The sequence below is a fragment of the Protopterus annectens genome, chromosome 3.part1 (genome assembly GCF_019279795.1).
Source record: "Protopterus annectens isolate FY-2018-M chromosome 3.part1, PAN1.0, whole genome shotgun sequence".
In the NCBI taxonomy this organism is placed as follows: Eukaryota; Metazoa; Chordata; order Ceratodontiformes; family Protopteridae; genus Protopterus; species Protopterus annectens.
The window spans coordinates 1,166,768,923-1,166,789,073 of NC_056732.1; positions in this window are offsets into that span (position 1 = coordinate 1,166,768,923).

The window sequence follows — 20,151 nt, forward strand, 5'->3', positions numbered from 1 at the left end:
TCAAACCCTGCACCTTATGTTTCCAAGGTAAGCACCTTAAACATTACGCCAACCTCCCACTAGCCTTTGTCCCAGCATTATTTTGGTTTGTCCAGATTTCTTGCTCTCAGAGATTGAGAGGTATGACTGCACCATTAATTCAGATTACAAGCAATATAATTTCACTGATAAAATACCCATTCACAGATTATCCAGTAGTACACGACTTGTCTTGGAAAGCTGGAGATGTGTGCCCAGTATTAAAATAATAAAATGGAATAAAAAATAAATTGCAGTATCTGTAGGATTACCAGCACTTTATCAATAAGACAATGACTTCAGTTAGTGCTTCTGTCTCTCTTCACTCTTAGAGACTTCTTTAAACTAAAATTAATTGTTCATTACATACATTAAATACCCATTCTTGGGATATATCCCCCAACAATATCCAATCTAAGTTAAGAAACCTAGACACATGATAAAACAGGCTAAATTAAAGAAAAAGCCTAGTCACACAATAAAATATGCTAAATTAAAGAGAAATAAAACTTCTACAAAAATTCTAAAAAAGTCGGTGTTTTAACCCTTTTCTTTTTAAGTACATAACACATTCCTCTCTATTATTGAGACCAGGGAAAAAAATGCATTTAATTTATCTTGCTAACAGTACCCTAGCCATCCCAGTTCTTCCTCTATGTTAATAATATTATTGGTGTTACTCAATGCTTCTAATACTAAACATTTAAATTTAACTTTGCATTTACTTTCTTTATAGTGTTTACTCACAGCATTCTTTTCATCTGCATTGGCAATAGCATACTTATGCTTATAAATTCTTCTGTTGAGCTCCCTGGTAGTTCTTCCCACATAGAAAGCATGACAATTCGTGCACATTAATACATAAACTATATTTTTACTCTTACATGAAAAATTTCCTGGCATTCTGACTACATAGTTTCCCACTTCAATTTCACTAGAGCCAGTATACAAATAGTTGCAAGTGTTACAGTTGAAACACTTTTTTCTTTTTTTAACTTCAACTTGTATTTTTCTGTTTAGTTTACTCTAAAAAAAAATATTTATAACTTTTATCTCTCTTTTGTACAAACCTGGGCCCTGTACCTATCTTTTTAATAATTTCATTATTAGCTTTGAAAAAAAAACAATTTCTACTAATAATACTTTTTATAGCTTTAGAATTAACAATATTTTCCACTGCTAGTGCTGTCTTATGTGTATATCCTCTTCTTTGTGTACATTCACATTTAGATACTTTTCTTTCATATATTTCTTTCTCTAACAACTTATTCATATCATTGTTAGGATACCCTCTACATTCCATTCTTTTACAGAAATTTTCAGCTTCTTGTACGAAAACATTACCATCTTTAGTAAGATTGCTTATCCTTTTTAACTGGCCCTTAACAATGTTAGATTTTGTTTTCTTGGGATGGAGACTAGAATAATGTAAGTACATGTTGTTCTGAAAACCTTTCTTATAAATCTTAGATATCAACCTATTGTCTTCCTAATAAATAGCAAGATCTAAATAGTTAATTCTATGCATGTCATACTTATAAGTAAATTTAAGATATGAACATACATTAGTAATATATTTCAGAAAATCATTCAAGATATCAATAGACCCTCTCCAAATTAAAAAGACATCATCAATAAAGCAAACCCTCTTTAATATATATTCATTATATTCACTATTAATTATGTTAGCTGTCTCCCAACCTTGCATAAATACATTTGCATAACTGGGAGCTAATGCTGCTCCCATAGCCACTCCGTTAATTTGAACATACAATTGTTCATATAACTCCAAATAGTTATAACTTAATACCAGATCAATCATTTCCATAAGCAATCCTACCATATCAGAAGATAACATTCTAGATCTTAAAAGTTTGATTCTGACTGTTTCCATACCTTTTATATTAGGAATCATAGTACAGAGTGAATTAATATCCAGTGTAACTAACACATCAGTTTCATTCACAGCTACAGTCTCAATTTTACTCAGAAAGTCAAAGCTATCTCTTATATATGTAATGTTTTTAGGTACCACTTTTTGTAACATTTTGTCCAGAAAAACAGATAGCCCTTCAGTCTTACTTTCTTACTTTTAGCACTTGCAACAATAGGCCTTAGCGGGGGGGGGGTCTTCTAAGTTTTTGTGAAACTTTGGAATACCAAAGATCCTACTTACTTGTGGGTTGGTATTAGTTAGAATTTTCTTGTTTTTCGTCTATTCTGCCAGTGCAGAACCATTCTTCTATACAAGAATCTATAAGAGCATATCCATTTATTACATCTGAAAATGTCACTTTTTTATAGATTTTTTTGTCTTTTAACAATTCTCTCATTTTATACTCATGTTCTCCCCTGTCTAGTGCTACCAAAGATCCCCTCTATCAGCCTTGAATATCAATACTTCTTCATTTTTATATAATTTGTCAAAACATTCTTTCTCATTTTTAGTCAAGTTGTAATACTTATATCCAGCTCTGTTGTCCAGTGTTTCAACAATTTGTGCTTCACATACATTTAAAATAATTTCTAACTCCTTACATAATGGTGGGTTAAAGCAACTTGGCTTATAAAATACATATTTTACTTCATTGCATTTGTTAAACATGATGTCAAAATTAAGGCTTCTAACATAGTCTCTTAGTTCATTTACAGCAACTAATTTGTCTGCTCTCTGAGTCGGAGCAAAATTCCAGCCTTTGCTTAGTATACAACACTCCTCTCTAGATAATTCATAATTAGAGAGGTTAACTTTTTTAAAGGTTACAGTGCCTATGTCATCCTTGGTTAATTCGTTTTTTTCCATTGTCTCATTGTGGTTCACTTGTGCATATACATTTTTTGATTGCTTGTTTTAATTTTTGAACCTTCCATTTCTGCCACTTGCTGTTACTTGAGCCCATGTTCTCTCCTGGTTATTAACCCTCTGATATACTTTGACCACATGTTGGCATTCGTTGTTGTGATGGGTAACTATTTCCTTAGTGTGAACTGTTGGTGCAGGCATTCGCCCCTTGACTTTAGGTCTGACTACTTGTTCAGCATTTTTTGTTGCTGAAACACATTGTTTCTCACTGATTTTTGCTCTCTCATTTGAGCTCATAGCACCCTGATTTCCAGGCTTGCTATGTAGTCTGTCTGACCTTCTTAGTGAATTTGCTTTCTCCTCACTTCTTAGAATAGCATCTTTCATCATCATGCTAGCTCTGTTCGCACTATGCAGTTTCAACCCATATGCTGAGGCAACACCCCCTGCATAGCCATTCTTGTCTCTGAAGAATTTTTTGACTTTTCTTTGGCTTAAAGTATCATTGAGTTTGATTAAATTATCTTAAATTAAGTACATTTTGCTGGCAAAATTATCATTAGAAATCACTTCTTTAAGTCACGTATAGTTCTTTTTCACATTTTCAGAAATAGACTCAAGTTTAGCATTATTGAACTCACATAATACTTCCATGTATTGCAGACTGGCTCTTTGCTTTATCTCGAGCCATTTATCTACCAGATTTTTAGGTAGATCATTACCAGCCGGCAGTTTAACTACTCTAAGTCCCTTTGAAACCTGTTGATTCAGTAAGCAGTTTTAAAAAATAAGTTGTCCCATTGCAAGCATTTGAGTGACACAAGATCATTTTCCAGGTTCTTAAATAGTTCATCATGGTTAACCACTATATTCACAGGCACTGTTAAACTATTATTGTTGGTATTGAATGGACTGAAAGGTGTAGCAAGACATCCATTCAAAATCTCTTCACTTGAATTTCCATTCAAGCTCACCCTCCTTTAGCTCCCAGCTAAAACACTGTTACTACCTTCAGGATTAACTATAAATGATCCAGTGGGTATGTCAGACAGCATACACCCAGCTGGTAGAGCCGTGAAGCTAGTTCCTGGGAGGGCTCGGTTCTCCATATAGATACAAACTGCAACTTCTAAAAAATTAGCAAAAAGCAGCACAGCAAAAGCAAATAACTGTCAGAAAACAGAATAAAAAATAAACTGCAGTATCTGTAGGATTACCAGCACTTTATTAACAAGACAATGACTTCAGTTAGCGCTTTCATCTCCCTTCACTCTCAGAAACTTCTTCAGACTAAAATTCATTGTTCATTACATACATTAAATACCCATTCTTGGGATACATCACCCAACAACATCCAATCTAAATTAAGAAGCCTAGTCACATGGTAAAATAGCCTAAATTAAAGAAAAAGCCTAGTCACATGATATCATGTTATCACCTGACACAGATAACCCCTTCTTCAAAATGTAACCAAATGATATTCAATGTCTAATAATGAAATGCAGGAACTTATCCACAAAACAAAGCAAGGTAATGTAGGACAAAACAGGAAATTGAAGACCATTAGAAATACAGTTTGTATGGGTCACGTGAGAATTTTATTCTCCATGCTGTATCTTGAGTCAAACTTTTAGAAAAGGTGTAATACAGATGAGTCATTTTACTTCATTGCATTAAACTTTAACATTTAAAGATGTGGAAAACATCTAGGAAGTTGAGGGTTGATAGTGTAGCCCAAACTTTGCCAAATGTTTAGGATAAAAACTGGTCGCCTGTTCAAATACTCAGGAGTTACCTAAAAATGTTGGTTTATCCTAACAAGTTTCCATTTGGCTCAGCCTTCTCTTACCTCTCCCATGTCAAAACAGCCCTTTGTTAGTGGAATTAAATTGTGAATAATAGAAAAACAAGGTTACAATTAAATGCATTAAAATTCTCATTCATGAAACACATAATAATAGAGCTGGTAGTATAGAAGGCATGCAGACAGTTTCCTGCAGTTACCCTTTTTACATTTCATCAACACTGTGACTGTTGGGAATACATTGCCCTTTCAAGCAATTTGTATCAGTTTGTGCACTGTGTTATCATGGGTTAAACTGGATATTTCTGGCTGCATATGTGTAAATCATGCAACTACTTATTAAGGAAAAAAAATAGAATTGTAGTATGCAGCAGTCTGCCCTGTCGCCACACATATTTGTTTTTTATTGATGCAGCAAAAACTTGAATATAATTTATTTATTTCCTTAACATTTATTTACCGGGAAAGTCTGACTTTGAATGAGCCCAATTTCAGCAGAGGTCTGAGGAGAAAGGCTCCACCCCAGATGCATGTCTTTGTAATGTGTGAGGAAAACAGAGAACTTGGAGGAAACCCAAAAAGTTTTAAACCCACACAAATGCAGGGAGGACATGCATGCTCCACACAGAAGGTTCCTCAGCTGAGAATCAAATGGGAGAACCTCTTGCTGTGAGGTGACAACACAAATAATGATTGCAGACACAAATGATATCAATGCACATGAAAAAAATGTAAAGATTAGCATCTCCAACATCTAAGCTCAAACACATATAAAATCCACACTCATAGTTAATTCTAAAAACTGGTCTGGAGTCTAAACCATTGCCTTTAAAACATAAGCACATTAAGCTATTGACAAGAAATATTACTTATGAAGCTAGGAATCCCCCAATTAAATAGCATTGATTTAAATATTTACAAATTTAGTTTATGTATAACTATAGCTATATTTTCCGATCAATGCAGGTCAGTGGCAATGCATTAAATTTAAACACCACACCAAGCCAAGTAAACATGCTGGACAAGAAATAACAATAAAACTATAAATGAAAGAGGAATTAAATGCTTCAGAATTAATCTGTTTAATGTATACACCCACACACAAACATACTACAATATCAAAAGGTATGGCAACTCAGCACCCTTTAAAATGATAACCTAACTGTATCTCTAGAGTGGTGGCCATCTGCACAGAAGGTAGAGCTGCAGAAAGCAAAGTGGGCTGTACAAATTGCACAACCCAGAGCAATGAAACAGCATGGCACGTATAGAAATAGGAAAATCCTACTGTTAAGCAGACAAACTTGAAAAGAATGTAACAATTCATGTGGGAAGCAGCAACAGAGCCTAGCCATCTATTGCACCTCAATGATCTATCCCATAACAAAACAGCAAAACCTGCGAAATAAGGGTGGAAGGTATAATCTGCAGATCCAAACTTGATTTGCACATCTACTAGCTCTTACTAGAAAAATAACTGGCAAATATCTTTAAATGAACTGCAGTCAGATAAATAAACAGAAGAAAAAGAAAAAAAAAATGTGGAGATACTTAAACCAAGCTAACTGAATGTTTCTGGGGGCTGGATGTAGACCGGTAAAATATTTCAATGTCATCACAAGCAGATTGGTTCCAGGCTCCAGCACCAGCTTTTCTCCTGACTGCTACTCTCATTCTCACTGTTGTAGAATCCCTTGGCATCCTGGTCACCCATAGCATGCTTGCGGTTTTGTTATCTATGTATGTTACACCACCTCAGTTTGAAACTCTCTCCAGCCTCTGAGTCACTAAGTTGATGTCATCACGCATGCTCCTACATGTTGATTATGTTGCAGGATATGCTGGTGATGTGTGATGACATCAGCCATCACTTAAAATTGGAAATAAACAAAAAATCGGGAATTGAAGGGGCCACTCAGGAATTGGTGGCACCCCATTATTTTGCCCTCAAAACCAGTAAATACTGAGGAATTCAGTATGGTACAAGGTTGTTTTGGTGCACCATGTGGTGAGTTGGTTCACTTTCTCTGTATATGCACCCTCATTGTAATTTCTGATGAGATCAATCACGGTAGTATCGTCATGTATATCTATGTGGTATATGTATGTGATGTCAGTCTATAATCCGGCACTGAAATGGTGTTTTTATACTAGATGAGATAGAAGTCTTAGTGCAGTCTATTTGTAAATCCTGAGAAAAGAAGGACCACTCACCTACATCATCTTGCCTTGCTCTAATAAGTGAACTAGAAGGCAGTAATTCTTTAGATCAGTAAGGGAAATATAGTGTGATTAGTTACGTTTTTTTTTTTTTTTGTATCTGTGTGAATCTTTCCATCTGTGTTATTTTTAATATTTCCTGTGCTGAAACTCTGGTGTTTATTGTAAACAGATATTTAGTAGTTTCATGTTCTTTTATTATTTATTATTAAATATATTTAAACTTTTCGTTGTGACTGGTCTTTTAGAGAATATTTTGACCTTTGACAGCACGTATATTTATTTGCTGACACTGTGGTCACTCTTGAAAACCTTGCTGCATTGGTCAAACACTACCATTTGTATTAGTATTAGTTTTACTCAGTATAATTGCATACCCTTGTAAGCACCTTAGACTAGCTGGCTTTGGAGTATTCTGGTGGAAGTATCTACTTTATAGTCTGGACAGAGGGGACATAGCTGGTAAATATGTGCCAGCCTTTCCTGAGGGAGGGGTGGGAAAATAAAATCTCAAAGAGTGTGTGCGTCAGCTATTTGGAGCAGGGACACAGAATACTGGCTTCACAAAGAGGGTGGTAGAGAACTTGGCTTGGAAGACTCAGCTAAGGATTCAACTCTACAGCTGTGTTAGTAGGGTGTCTTATTCATGGCCTGGAGAGAGAGGGAAAACCAGCCCTAGGACTGAGTGTGTTCTCTGTGTGCTCTTAAATGATATTATACTTGGTGCAGAGAGCTGCATCTGAAAATACTTTGTGTATCCATTTTTGTTCCAAATTAACATCTCTCACCATTGTCAGTGTTGAGTATTGAGACTCCTTGATCATTGGCCCAGAGAAGGGGTGTCACAGGCTCTTTTAGTGTATGTGGCTACAAAATACATATACAGATATATATATATATATATATATATATATATATATATATATATATATATATATATATATATATATATATATATATATATATATATATATATATAGAGAGAGAGAGAGAGAGAGAGAGAGAGAAATGTATATGTATTTATATATATTTATATATATATATATATATATATATATATATTTAAATAAAATCATTTTGATAGTAAAAACTACAGGGAGTATACATATCTACAAATGAATATTCAGTGTACAACTCAACTAGATATAGTAGGATTCTTTTCATAATTTGCAATTTTCTCTTTCACAATTTGAACAAAGCTTATTCCATTTTTACCTAGAAAGCTCCATTAAAAATCATACACGTATTTTTTTACATTTCCACTCATGCTTCAGTAAAGGATTGAAATATGTGCAAAGATCGGTGATTAAGACATCTACATAACTGGTTAAAGAGAACATTCCCACTGCGTACTATAAGCGATTAATCCACTGAGAAGAGCTTGAACACTTAATTCCTATCCTGACAAGAAATGACCACCTGCCAAATGAGCTTCTTTTAAGTGTCACTTACTTTTCAGTTAAACATTTATACATTTTATCAGCTCTAAGATTAAGCACTGGCTAAATAATATTTGTCAACTTTGAAGTATTTATTCTGTCTCCTATGTCTGGCTGAGTAGGACAAATTCTTGTTTATGAATTCTGCAGCTTTTCTTGACATATTTGTGTTCTTGCATGATAAATGGTGAAGGTAGAGACTGAAAATATGCATACATTTTCTGAACATGATGTCATGACACTAGACTTATTATGATGGATGTAGGAAGAAAAAGATCATATGTGGGTCATGCTGTGAGATAAATATTTTAGAGAGAGTTCATTTTTTTATTGTGAATAAATTAAATGCCACTGCTTCTGCACAATGTCTGCTGCTCCTGCTGGGTCCCAAGAGATCTGGTTGATTCAGACAAGGCTGCAGTTATAGAAAGGTAATGTAAGCCTTAGATGTTAGCACATGTTCAGTACTCTGAATTAAATGCACAATTAAACAGGCACTGCATTTGGTGGCCTACTTATTGATGCCAGCTATTCTATCTGAAAAACTGGGACTCCTAAAACAAGTACCTGAATACCAAAGCAGTTTCCCCTCTTAGTTAACATGCCATAAAGTTCTGCACAATTTTACATTGTTAGCTTTTAGGAAAAACTGTTTAAAATCTTTATTAATGCCATGCTGGTATATGATTCCAATTGCATGAACAATGTTTCTGTCCAAAATTATTTTAGATTATTACTACATCATGAAGACATTGGGCAGTGAAAGCCATCTGAAAACTATTTGCACATAGCAAATAGCCCTAAAACCTGACAAACGTGGCCTTTTTCCAATATTCCAGATGCAATTGAATGTTCATGTTCTTAATGTGTGTGTGTGTGTGTGTGTGTGTGTGTGTGTGTGTGTGTGTGTGTGTGTGTGTGTGTGTATTGTGTCTGTGTGTGTGTCTTACTTTCACTTTCTGTAAGTCTGTGGGTGTTATTTGCAATTCATAAGAGACAAAAGAAAACCGACTTCCTGACTAGCTGAATGAATTACAAAAATAAGCTTCTATTTAACTTTCCTTTGAGATGAAAAAAAAAGCAAGTACAGTCTTTCACTTTTAATTTATAATTTGGGATTTAATTTGGAGTTTGAGTTTATACAACCCTTGTATATTTTGTAGTTTATCCTTTGTGTCGATTCCTTTTGTGTTAATTGGTTTGTTTTTCTTAGGGCCTTGCAGCAAATGAATGAGGAATAGTAAACTCCATATGGCAGTCTGTAATCTGATAACTCAGTGTCTGTGTTATGTTAAGTCCTTGGAATCACAATAATGTTTCCAGTAACAACTTGTTTTTCAGATATCTTTGTCGATTGCCTGCTAATTTATGTGGTCGTCAATGACATAAACAGCTATGTGCAATTGTATGTAAATAGCATTTGACAGACATTCAGTCGTTGTGTAGAAATTACACTCCCAATGTGAGTTAGTATCATTTCTTTGTAGATTATTTTACAAAATATACACACACACACACACACACACACACAAACTATTTTAGTAAGTTTGCATTAAATTTTTTGATAAAACCTGGAAAATGTTGCACGACTACCTCTGTGTCCTATTATTTTTTACAAACATTTATTATTTTTTATTTGTTCTTTTATTTTCTGTAGATACTTGCATGATGTTTATATTTGGCCTTTGGAGTATTTAAAAATATGTTCTATGCAACTGCAGTGCTTATTCAGTGCTAACTTTAATTTTGATAATTGAAAACATTCCCGCGATTCAATAAACTTTGTGTAGGCTTTGCGCAAAGCCTACATGGAATTTATATGTTAGCGAAATGAGCAGCAGTGCTAATAACATATTTATGCTGCTAATAGCGCTTACATGAATATAAGCATGATTTTGTAGCCAGCAGCAGTTTCTCCCGCCTGTAAACTATGCAAAGCAGCAAGAGCACAGATAGAGGGTGCATTCAAGTTTGCTTACGAACAAACTTGCTCAGCAAGATTGCACATACAGTCACAATAACTACCAGGGGTAAAAATATTACAGTCCCATCAGTAATAGAACAGTAAAGAACAGTTTACTCAGAGCAATTTACAATAAAAAATTATTTGAATAATAAAATAATGAAGGGGGTTGGTTAAATTGGAAGGGCAAATACAAGGAAACATACAATGACAAGGGAAAGGGTGCTGATTAATACTGGCACAGACATGTATGATAGATATGAATAAAGAGTAAGATGGCATGGTAAATATGTCAATGTCCCCAAAATAGGATATGCAAGTTTATATACACTTCCAGTAAAAGTCAGTAGCATTAAACACATGTGTAGATGACACAGCATGTACTGCTGTTTACACCTCCTGAGCAGGTCTATTATGATACAAACACACATCATATATATATATATATATATATATTTTTATATATGTATATATATATATATATATATATATATATATATATATATATATATATATATATATATATATATATAAAATGTATGTGTGTGTGTGTATATATGTGTGTGTGTGTGTGTGTGTGTGTGTGTGTGTGTGTGTGTGTGTGTGTGTGTGAGATAGTCACACAAGGTTACATGTCAATGTAGGTGCGTTTTTGTGATATAAACATTATTGACATGCTCTCTGGAGAGGACATTTAGCAAGGATGGTATACAAATTAAGGGTATGTGCATACTCTGAAGATCTGAAAAATAACTTGCTTGAATATGACTAACATGTCACCATAACTCTCAGCCAATCAGGGACACATAGCAACAGATTCCTGGACAAATGTAGACAGAAACAGGTGCAATCATGGCCACTTTTACAATATTACAATCATTAATCTGTGACATTGACAGAATATGTGAGCGTAACGCATTATACATTTTCTTCAGGAACAGATGTGTACAACTGTAATGATTATGAGTATTCTATAAGTAGAATTCACCATCCTTTCCCTAAAATGACCAATTTTTGAATAGTTTAAGAGGGACAGTGTTAAAAGCAGAGTTGAAATTAGGGCCAATCATGACCACTTGGTAGGTTTTCATGATGCATAAGCCACAATCACCACCTGCAAGAATCAATCCTAATGCATCAGTGTCATCAATGTGCTGTCTATTCACTGGGTGCAACACAGAAAGACGTATCACTCAGGCGTGTAGCAAAACACCTTGAAGGGAAGTCTGCATGGCCAAATCCTAATGTTTTTACATCCCAAACAATAGATGTGTTTGGCATCCCAGAGGTGTGGAACTCACTGTGCCAAATGTGATGTGTTTGATTAAAGCATCTCTGGCTGATGTAGGTATCAGCCATAAGGATAGCAACACATACAAACACCACACTATTATGAGTGGATTCCCCATACACAGCTGTGTATTGCATGTATCTGCCACATGTAGTAGCAATGTATATTGTCTGAAACATCTGCAATTGATGTGTGAATCAAGAAGTGATTCATGATAATGAATGCTGCAGTAGTATGTGAGACTGATGGCAATGTATCAACAATGTCCATGTGCACAGAAAGTACAGCAGTGCAAAGTCACTTGTTAATGATTGGGAAGACTGTCACTATAATATTGTATATATAACAAACAGTACATGGAGCACCCACTATAAGCACATATCAAAACTCAGGGCATGTGACACAGGATCACTGTCTCCCTGACACTGCCATTCCAAATGTAATACTGTCATTAAAACCAGACATACATCCATATGTGTTCATGCAAACTATCAAATGGCAATACTGATGCGATACAACATAGTGGTACAGTATGTCTGTAATGTAGTACATCCACAATACAGCTGTACATTGGCTACAATCACACTTCATAGGTTCATATGCTCATAGAAGAGTAATAGGCTAACGGCTCAACAAATCATACAATCCTAGCTAGATTTAACCCAAGTTTAGCAATTTTGAATAGCTAAGTGAACAAAATTCATAGAGATTTGAACCTATTCTATGGTATGTAATACCAACTTCATCTGTCCATGAGGGTCATGGACACCACACCAGGAGTAAATTTATGATTACAAATCCATTGAGCTAGGTTGCACTCAAAGAGGGTCAGGAAAGGGCTTTGCCTTATGTGAATGGGAAGCTTTCCCAGAGAAGGTGCAGTTTCTGAGAGATGTATTTGTCTCACCAACATGATTTATTTATGCCAGAGGCTGTTTTAAGATGACTAGAATGATTGGCCCTCATGCAGTTTGATTTACAAATGAGTAACATTTCCACAAGGGCCAGATTGGACACTGCTCAGTAGGCCAGGCTCAGATCGCCCCTTAGTAGTCTATAGGAGACCGATTACAGTGTTAGGGGTTTCAGTCTTTCCATGTAGGACTTGTTTTTCATAACCTGTACTTTCTGTTTGAGAAAACTCTGTGTATTCCTCCAGCTGTTGCAGATGTCTGGTGAGGTACATACAAAATGGTACATTGTACTCAATTATTTCTATGATGAAGGCTAAGAATAATGGAATTATAACATCCATTGATCTGGATGCCATGGCCTTACTTCTGAGTAGTGCCATACTGAAGGACGTTCTCTCCACTGTGGATACAGTGTGGTTGACATTCAGATTAGTGTCAACCTGAGTACCGAGATCATGCACCACTGAGTCTGCCCTTAGGGGGGTGCTGTCTATATGTAAATAGATGGAATATTTGTTTTAAAGAAGGGAATAATTACTATTCATTTTTTTTTGCATTCAGTTTCTCTCCATGGCTATGTTAGCAATCATTTGTGTGCATTAATCTTTTCTACAGTATATCAGTATCATTCCTGGATTCCATAATTGCCAACAATTTGCAGTCATCAGCAGACATGGTTAGACAAAGACTGCCTATGTTTGCATTGACTTTTGAGAAATAAGGAATGAGCAGGAAAGGGCCTTATACAGAACACTGTGGTTCGCCCCTGGTGACTGGAATAGGTGAATTCACCTACTTTGGCAGTATATCTCCTGTCAGTGAGTCACTTGGTTACCCACCTAGTTATGTAAGGGTTTATGCCCAGTTGTAAGAGTTTCTCTATTATACCTGAGTGGAGAATTGTACAAAATGCTTTGGACAGGTTAAATTATGTGGAATGCACAGTCCCTCATCCATGGCCTTAATGACCTTCTCAAAGAAGTCAATTACATTTAACAGACATGATCTAAACTTAACAAATCTCAACTGGTTCCAGAGTCAGGAATTTAACTATGTCCTTGTTGATATGGTCCATGATGAATATTTCCATAGTCTTACCCATGAGGCTATTCAGGCTTATGTGTCTATAATTCCCTGTTTATGATGATGGTTCCCCCCTTGGGCAGAGGAATGACTGTTGATGTCCACTATTCTGCTGGAACATAGCCTGTCTAGAGCTGTGGTTAAATAGGGATCCAAGTGGTCAGGTTTGAAGTTACTTCAAAAGCAACCTGAATTATGTCAGGGCCCATTGGTGCCATGTTGTTAGCCTTAGAGAGGGCAGAGATGACCTGATCTTTTGAGATAATATGATAAGAAATGGTGACAGGTATACATTGTGTTACAACTGGTGGGGACAGGGGGGGGTTGAAGCTTGATCCAAATCTTTCAGCTAGCTGGTTGTCTATTTCCTCTGGTTAAGTATGGGTAGTGCCATCCACAACCAGCTCTTGGCATAGCTGGGGATTCCCCCTTAAGCTTTCAGACATAGTTACAAAATGCTTTGTGACATCACCTCCAAATACATCTCTGGGTATGAATCACATGCAACACAGTGGAACTGTTAACACAATTGTACAACTCAACCTATTTCATGTCATTACCTCAGTTGTACATCATATGCCTATATATTTATCAGTAAGTATGTATGTGTGAGGGTCCTGACACCATATATGGACACATTAGAGCTGAGGTGGATGCAGTTCATGCAGAACTTTGACACCATATATGGACATATTACAGCTGAGGTGGGTGCGATTCATGTGGAACATTTAATGACACAAATGCTGACATTCCCACAGTGCTGCTGTGGAACACCTGAATAATCCTTTTAAACACTAACACAATTAAGCAAACCATGAATTCTCCAAGGTTGCATGTGAATCTGAACATGTCATATATCTAAGCATACAGCAGCATTGCAACATGTGGATGAACACAGGCATATGTGCCTATGCAATCAGTATGACATAATATTGCTATATGTCAGATAATATTTCCAGACGCTAGGTATACATATGCACACCTCTGAAATGCTGCATCTGTTACTGTGATGGATGAATGAAAACAATGTAGAATGTTGATATACTCCACTACAAGAACACATGGCAACAATATACATAGCATCACCCTATATCAATATTCCTTGGGAGGCATATTACTATAGCTGTTAAGCAGGGAACATGTAACCAAATGGCTGCAGTGGCCATCAATGCAGTAGCTGAAATCACAGATTTGAATACATTGTTGTAGGGCTACAGTACATCCACACTTCAACACAGCACACGTGGATGACAACAACTTTGGTATGTGCAGTCTTCAGAGGGTCATAAGGCATTACTAGGCTAATGGTGAAGAGCACATAAAATACTAACCATTATTGTACCATTTAAACTAATATTGCTATATCTATGTGATGGAAAATATTAGGTGTATGTGTGTATGCATTTGACTGCATTACAGACTGCCTCTGTCCATATGTGACATGTGTACTGCCCCTTGACAGAATTAACAATCACACATCCAGTGGTCTGAAGATGGCTTGCACAGGGTAATAGTTTTATTTATTTAACATTTGTTTACCGGGAAAGTCCGACTGAGTCAGGAACCCATTTTCAATGGAGGCCTGGCGAGAAAAACTCCAAATGATTCAGGAAAGTTAAGACAATTTATGTGAACAAGATAAAAACAAGTATTAAAGCACATAATAATAATTGAATCCTAAATAAGTACAGAGAGGTAGATACAATATTAAAACTTACTAAATTAAAGAAAAGTGGTAGACTGCAAACTTTTTTTATACATCAGGTAGGAGTAAGGTGAAGAGTGAGGATCAGAACATTAGGTGCAATTAGATGTTTAGAAAGTTGAAAAGGGAAAGTTAAGGATGTAAAAATATGTAAAGTCTCTTAGTCCAGTAAGCTAGTGGCTAGTAGATGAAATTTCTGTTTTAGGAAGAGAAAGGAAAGCCTCTAGAGACCGAATGTAGTTCACCTGTTAGGAAAAAGCAGGGGCAAGTCTGATGACATAGAAAATGTTTTTTTTAGGTTGTGTTTGAAGTTGTTAAAGCTCTCAATGGTAGTAACTTCTGTTGGAAGAAAGTTACAGAACTTGGCAGTGGCATGACAGTATAGGCGCTGTCCACCACTTTTGTTTAAAATGTAGATGGTTAGGAGTTGTTTGTTTTTAGAGTGCAGGGCTCTTGTAGATACATAGGGTTTTAGGACAGATTTGAGGGCTGGGCAGCTATCAGGTGTATATATCATTTTATGTGCAGAAGACAGCTGTACTATGCTTAGGTGTTGTGTGAGTTCCAGCCAATTTGGCTCTTTCTGAGCTAGGCAGTGGTAGGAACGGAAGGAGTAACCTATGGCAAATTTGGCAATTTAATGGTAGCAGGATTGGAGCTTGTTTTTAAGAGGAGACTGTAAATTGATGTATGGGGGGGGGGTGGCTGCATATAAGAGTGAGGGAAGCAAATAGTTGCTGGTGAGGGTTTTTCTGGTGGAGCTATCCAAGCAAGTTTTTTGTCTGTAGAGTGTTCCTAGTTTGATGTGTGGTTTTATTAATGCTATTGCAGATGTGATGTTCAAAAGTTAGTTTATCTATGGTTACACCTAGAAGCTTAGTTGTGGGAACTGTTTCAATTTCAGTGTTTTCTTGTGAGAATATTTTGAAGTCAGATGAGATTGGATTTGTTGAGAAAAGTAGGAATATTTATTTTTATGATTTAAAAGTCACTGGGATTCTCTCAGCCATGTCTCTATTGAGGTGAAGGTGGCATGGGTGAGTTGCTGGAGTTGTATGTTACTAGAGGAGGAATATATGGCAATGTCGTCTACATATTGCATAATGGAGTTAGGGGGTGTTGAGGTGTGAATGTTGTTGGTGAAAACATTGACGAGTAAAGGTCCAAGTATGGACCCTTGTGGTACCCCAGTTATTTTGGTTTGATATTGGGATAATTTATTTTGCCATTTGACACACTGTTGGCAGTTGGATAGGTAGCTTGCAAACCATTGGAGAGATGATGGGGTGCAGCCTGTAATGAATAGCTGATGAAGACATTTGTTGTGGGTCTCTGATTCACAATTTGTGCATACATTTGTGAGATGATGATATCCTTAGTGATCTACAGCAAGGATGTTATCTGTACATGGGGAACAGGGGGGCACTGGATTAATGGGGCTATGTAAAATGTTCTCCTGAGTTGAAGTTAAATGAAAATAGATTTAAAACATCATCCAGTGAGCATAATACCCCAACAACTACACACACACACACACACACACACACACACACACACACACACACACACACACACCATGCATGCACACACTCACACACACACACACACACACACACACACACACACACACACACACACACACATTGACTGAGGTCAGATTCAAACACAACGGCTGTGTAGGTATGCTGGCTGGATTCCATACAATGTAAGTCTAGCAGCACCACAGATGTCTGGCTTTAGCAGTGTCAGCGTATACTTTAAAGAAGATGAAATCATTGTCTGCCGAGAAGAAGATGCTTTGGAGGAGTGTCAGATATAGTTGTGGACTCACATCCCGATGTAAAATTGTCTCAAGACTGATTGTTGATTGACTACAAACACACTCAAGTTTACTGATGTGAGATTAGACATCATTAGTGTATGCTGAAAAGATAATGTTGGAGGATTGTGCAATACACATCCCAGTGTAAAATTGTCTCCAGAGTGATAGTTGAATGATCTCACACACACATATTCAAATTGACAGCTCTGAAATTAAAACCCCTACAAAACTATTTACACAAGCTGTTGAACAAAGTACTTAACACTAGTGCCACAACACAGATCTGACATTAATATTATAAGAACACGACATGTTCAGTGTATGTTGGGATGATGATGTGGGGAGGGCTGTATGAAATTGCTGTGGAGTCATGTACCAGTGTAAAAGCATTTTCTGAATAATACTTGAGCAAGGGCAGCAGGAGGTTGGAGTCAAGCTCTTCAGACTCTGTGCGCGCACACACACACACACACACACACACACACACACACACACACACACACACACACACACACACACACACACACACACACAAAACACATACACACAATGACTGTTGTGTGATTCAATCCCCTACTCAAGTAGTTACAAAAGCTGAGGAATACAGTACTTAACACTCACACTACTGCAGACATCTGATTTTATCACTGATACAGTTCTCTTTACAGAGAATGACATCATCATGGTGTCGCAGATAACATATACTGTTATGAGATTTGTATGCAAAAGCACGATTTGGGATATGAATGTGTGATTGCAATTTGCAAAATAAAAATTAAATACATCCTGGTAACCTATATGAAAGAAGCTGTCATGAATGCATCTTGCAGACTGAGTTATACATGCATATGTTTCTCAGTATGTTGTCTAGATAGCACACTTACAGACAGACACACACACACACACACACACACACACACACACACACACGCACGCACGCACGCACGCACACACACACACACACACACACACACACACACACACACACACACACACACACACCAAATTTGGAAACAGCAATACAGCAAGGGTGGAGGTATGTGTCTTCATATTCAGATGAAGTGATATCAGCTTTAATAGACTTTAATGAACATATCAATGTGACATCATCATCATCATCATTGGTCATCATGGATGACCAATGTCCATTGTCAGTATAAACTCATACCAAATGTAACAATGTGGTTATTGTCCTTTAGATCTGTAATGTGCTTGACAATGGCCCAGGTACGGATATATCATTTGCAAGTGCATTGCTGCAGTGTACACACAAATTTCAGAAAGTATGTGTTCAGTCAAGCACACATATACCTGCCCTTATATTCTGTTTATGAATACCTTTCCATACAATGAAAAATAACAGCCCAGTAACCAGAGCAATCCATGCTAAATACTCCTTTACATAGCACATTGCATAGCGCATTGCCTAAAAACTGATTTATGTCTATAATGGCAGAGTGTTAGTGCAAGATGATTTGCATTTCATAAATTAAACTTGAACTTGTGACACAATTTGCATGATACGTTATGAGTCAAAGTGCTTACAGATGATGTTGTGTTCATGGTGTAGTTTATATTTGTGTCCAAAGTTTTATTACATTAATAAGTGTTGCCATTGCCATCAACATCTGTGTGACATTAAGTGCCGAACAAACACGGCTCCATGCTAAAGGTAGGAAATTAAGAAGTTACTTGGTCCATCTTCTTTTGTGCAAACAGGCTCACCAGCAAGCAGCAGCTGTCAGCACTTTGAGTGTGGAAAATACATCTGCTGTTTTACATTCTCTGTGGCACAGTATCTAAGAGCAATGAGTTCCTAGTTGGAATACAGGTGAGCCAGAGTTCAAATCCAGAGTGTTCTCTTTCTTCACAAATGGTGTCAAGATGACAGCAGCTGAGTAAATGTGATAAGGACTGCAAATGTGACTGTCAATGTGTCTTCCCCAAACTTTATCAGTAATGTCTACCTCAATGCCTGCCTCAAAATGGTTGTACAACTATTAGCTGTTCTCTCTGCAAATGACAAGTTAATTGTGTGTACACTTTCGAGAAAAGATGAGGGGTGGTATGTCTTTTTAAATGACTCAAATATGCTATTTGTGCATGTCTGGATATCATGAAAAGTGTGTGCAGTATGATTTTTTCACAGTAAAGACAGTTTCCACATCACATTAATGTGAACCTTTCTTCATTGACCTGAAACCATATAACATTCAGTTTCGTGAACATTCATATCGAAAAAATATTTCACGAGGGAAAGGAAGCACTTTGAGAACACTACACCAGCGGACACACTGCAGTATGTCAAACCCTCCCACATGGGGGGCTTTCCCTCCTCATACCCCCAACTATATATACCAATTCCGAGATCGCACTACAGTGGGAAAAGGGTCAAATTGGTCCTGTTGGCCAAATGCTTTATTTCCCTACTTAAATATTTTTTGAATATGAACATTCAAGAAACTGAACTTTTGATGGTTTTGGGTCGATGAAGAAAGGTCCGTGGAAGTAAACCTTTGACAAACTGACATAGACCCATACACACATGTAAAGAGGGTGGGATTGAAGGGATAAATACAAGGAGTGATAAACATGAACATAACAATGTTTGTTTTAACGGAAGATTCAATGGCCTGTTTTTGGTCTGTTCTCATTATTAAGCTGCCATGCTCTGCAGCATGGAGTGACTGACACAGTCGTAAAGAATGGTTAGTAAAGAGACAACACACTTATGACAAACAAAACAATGATGAATAAATATGTGATAGTTGTGGGGATGGATGTTACCTTAATTACTTATTTCTGGCCAGCATTCAATATATCTCCATGAGAACTCATAAGTGTGACAAATGATAATATGTGTATGATTAAACATATCATACACATATAACATCTCGCTAAGAAATTAAGAGAGATGCATCTGGAATTGAACTCTTATTGGTGAAAAACAACCTTTAGTCAAGTGATTTATGTCAACACTCAACACAGGAAGTTGGATTTTGTTACATTCAGTAGTCTAAAGAACTGTCAGAGTGAATGTTTCAATGTACTGCCTATACTATGATTTAACTGTGTGTTCCTTTAGAGCG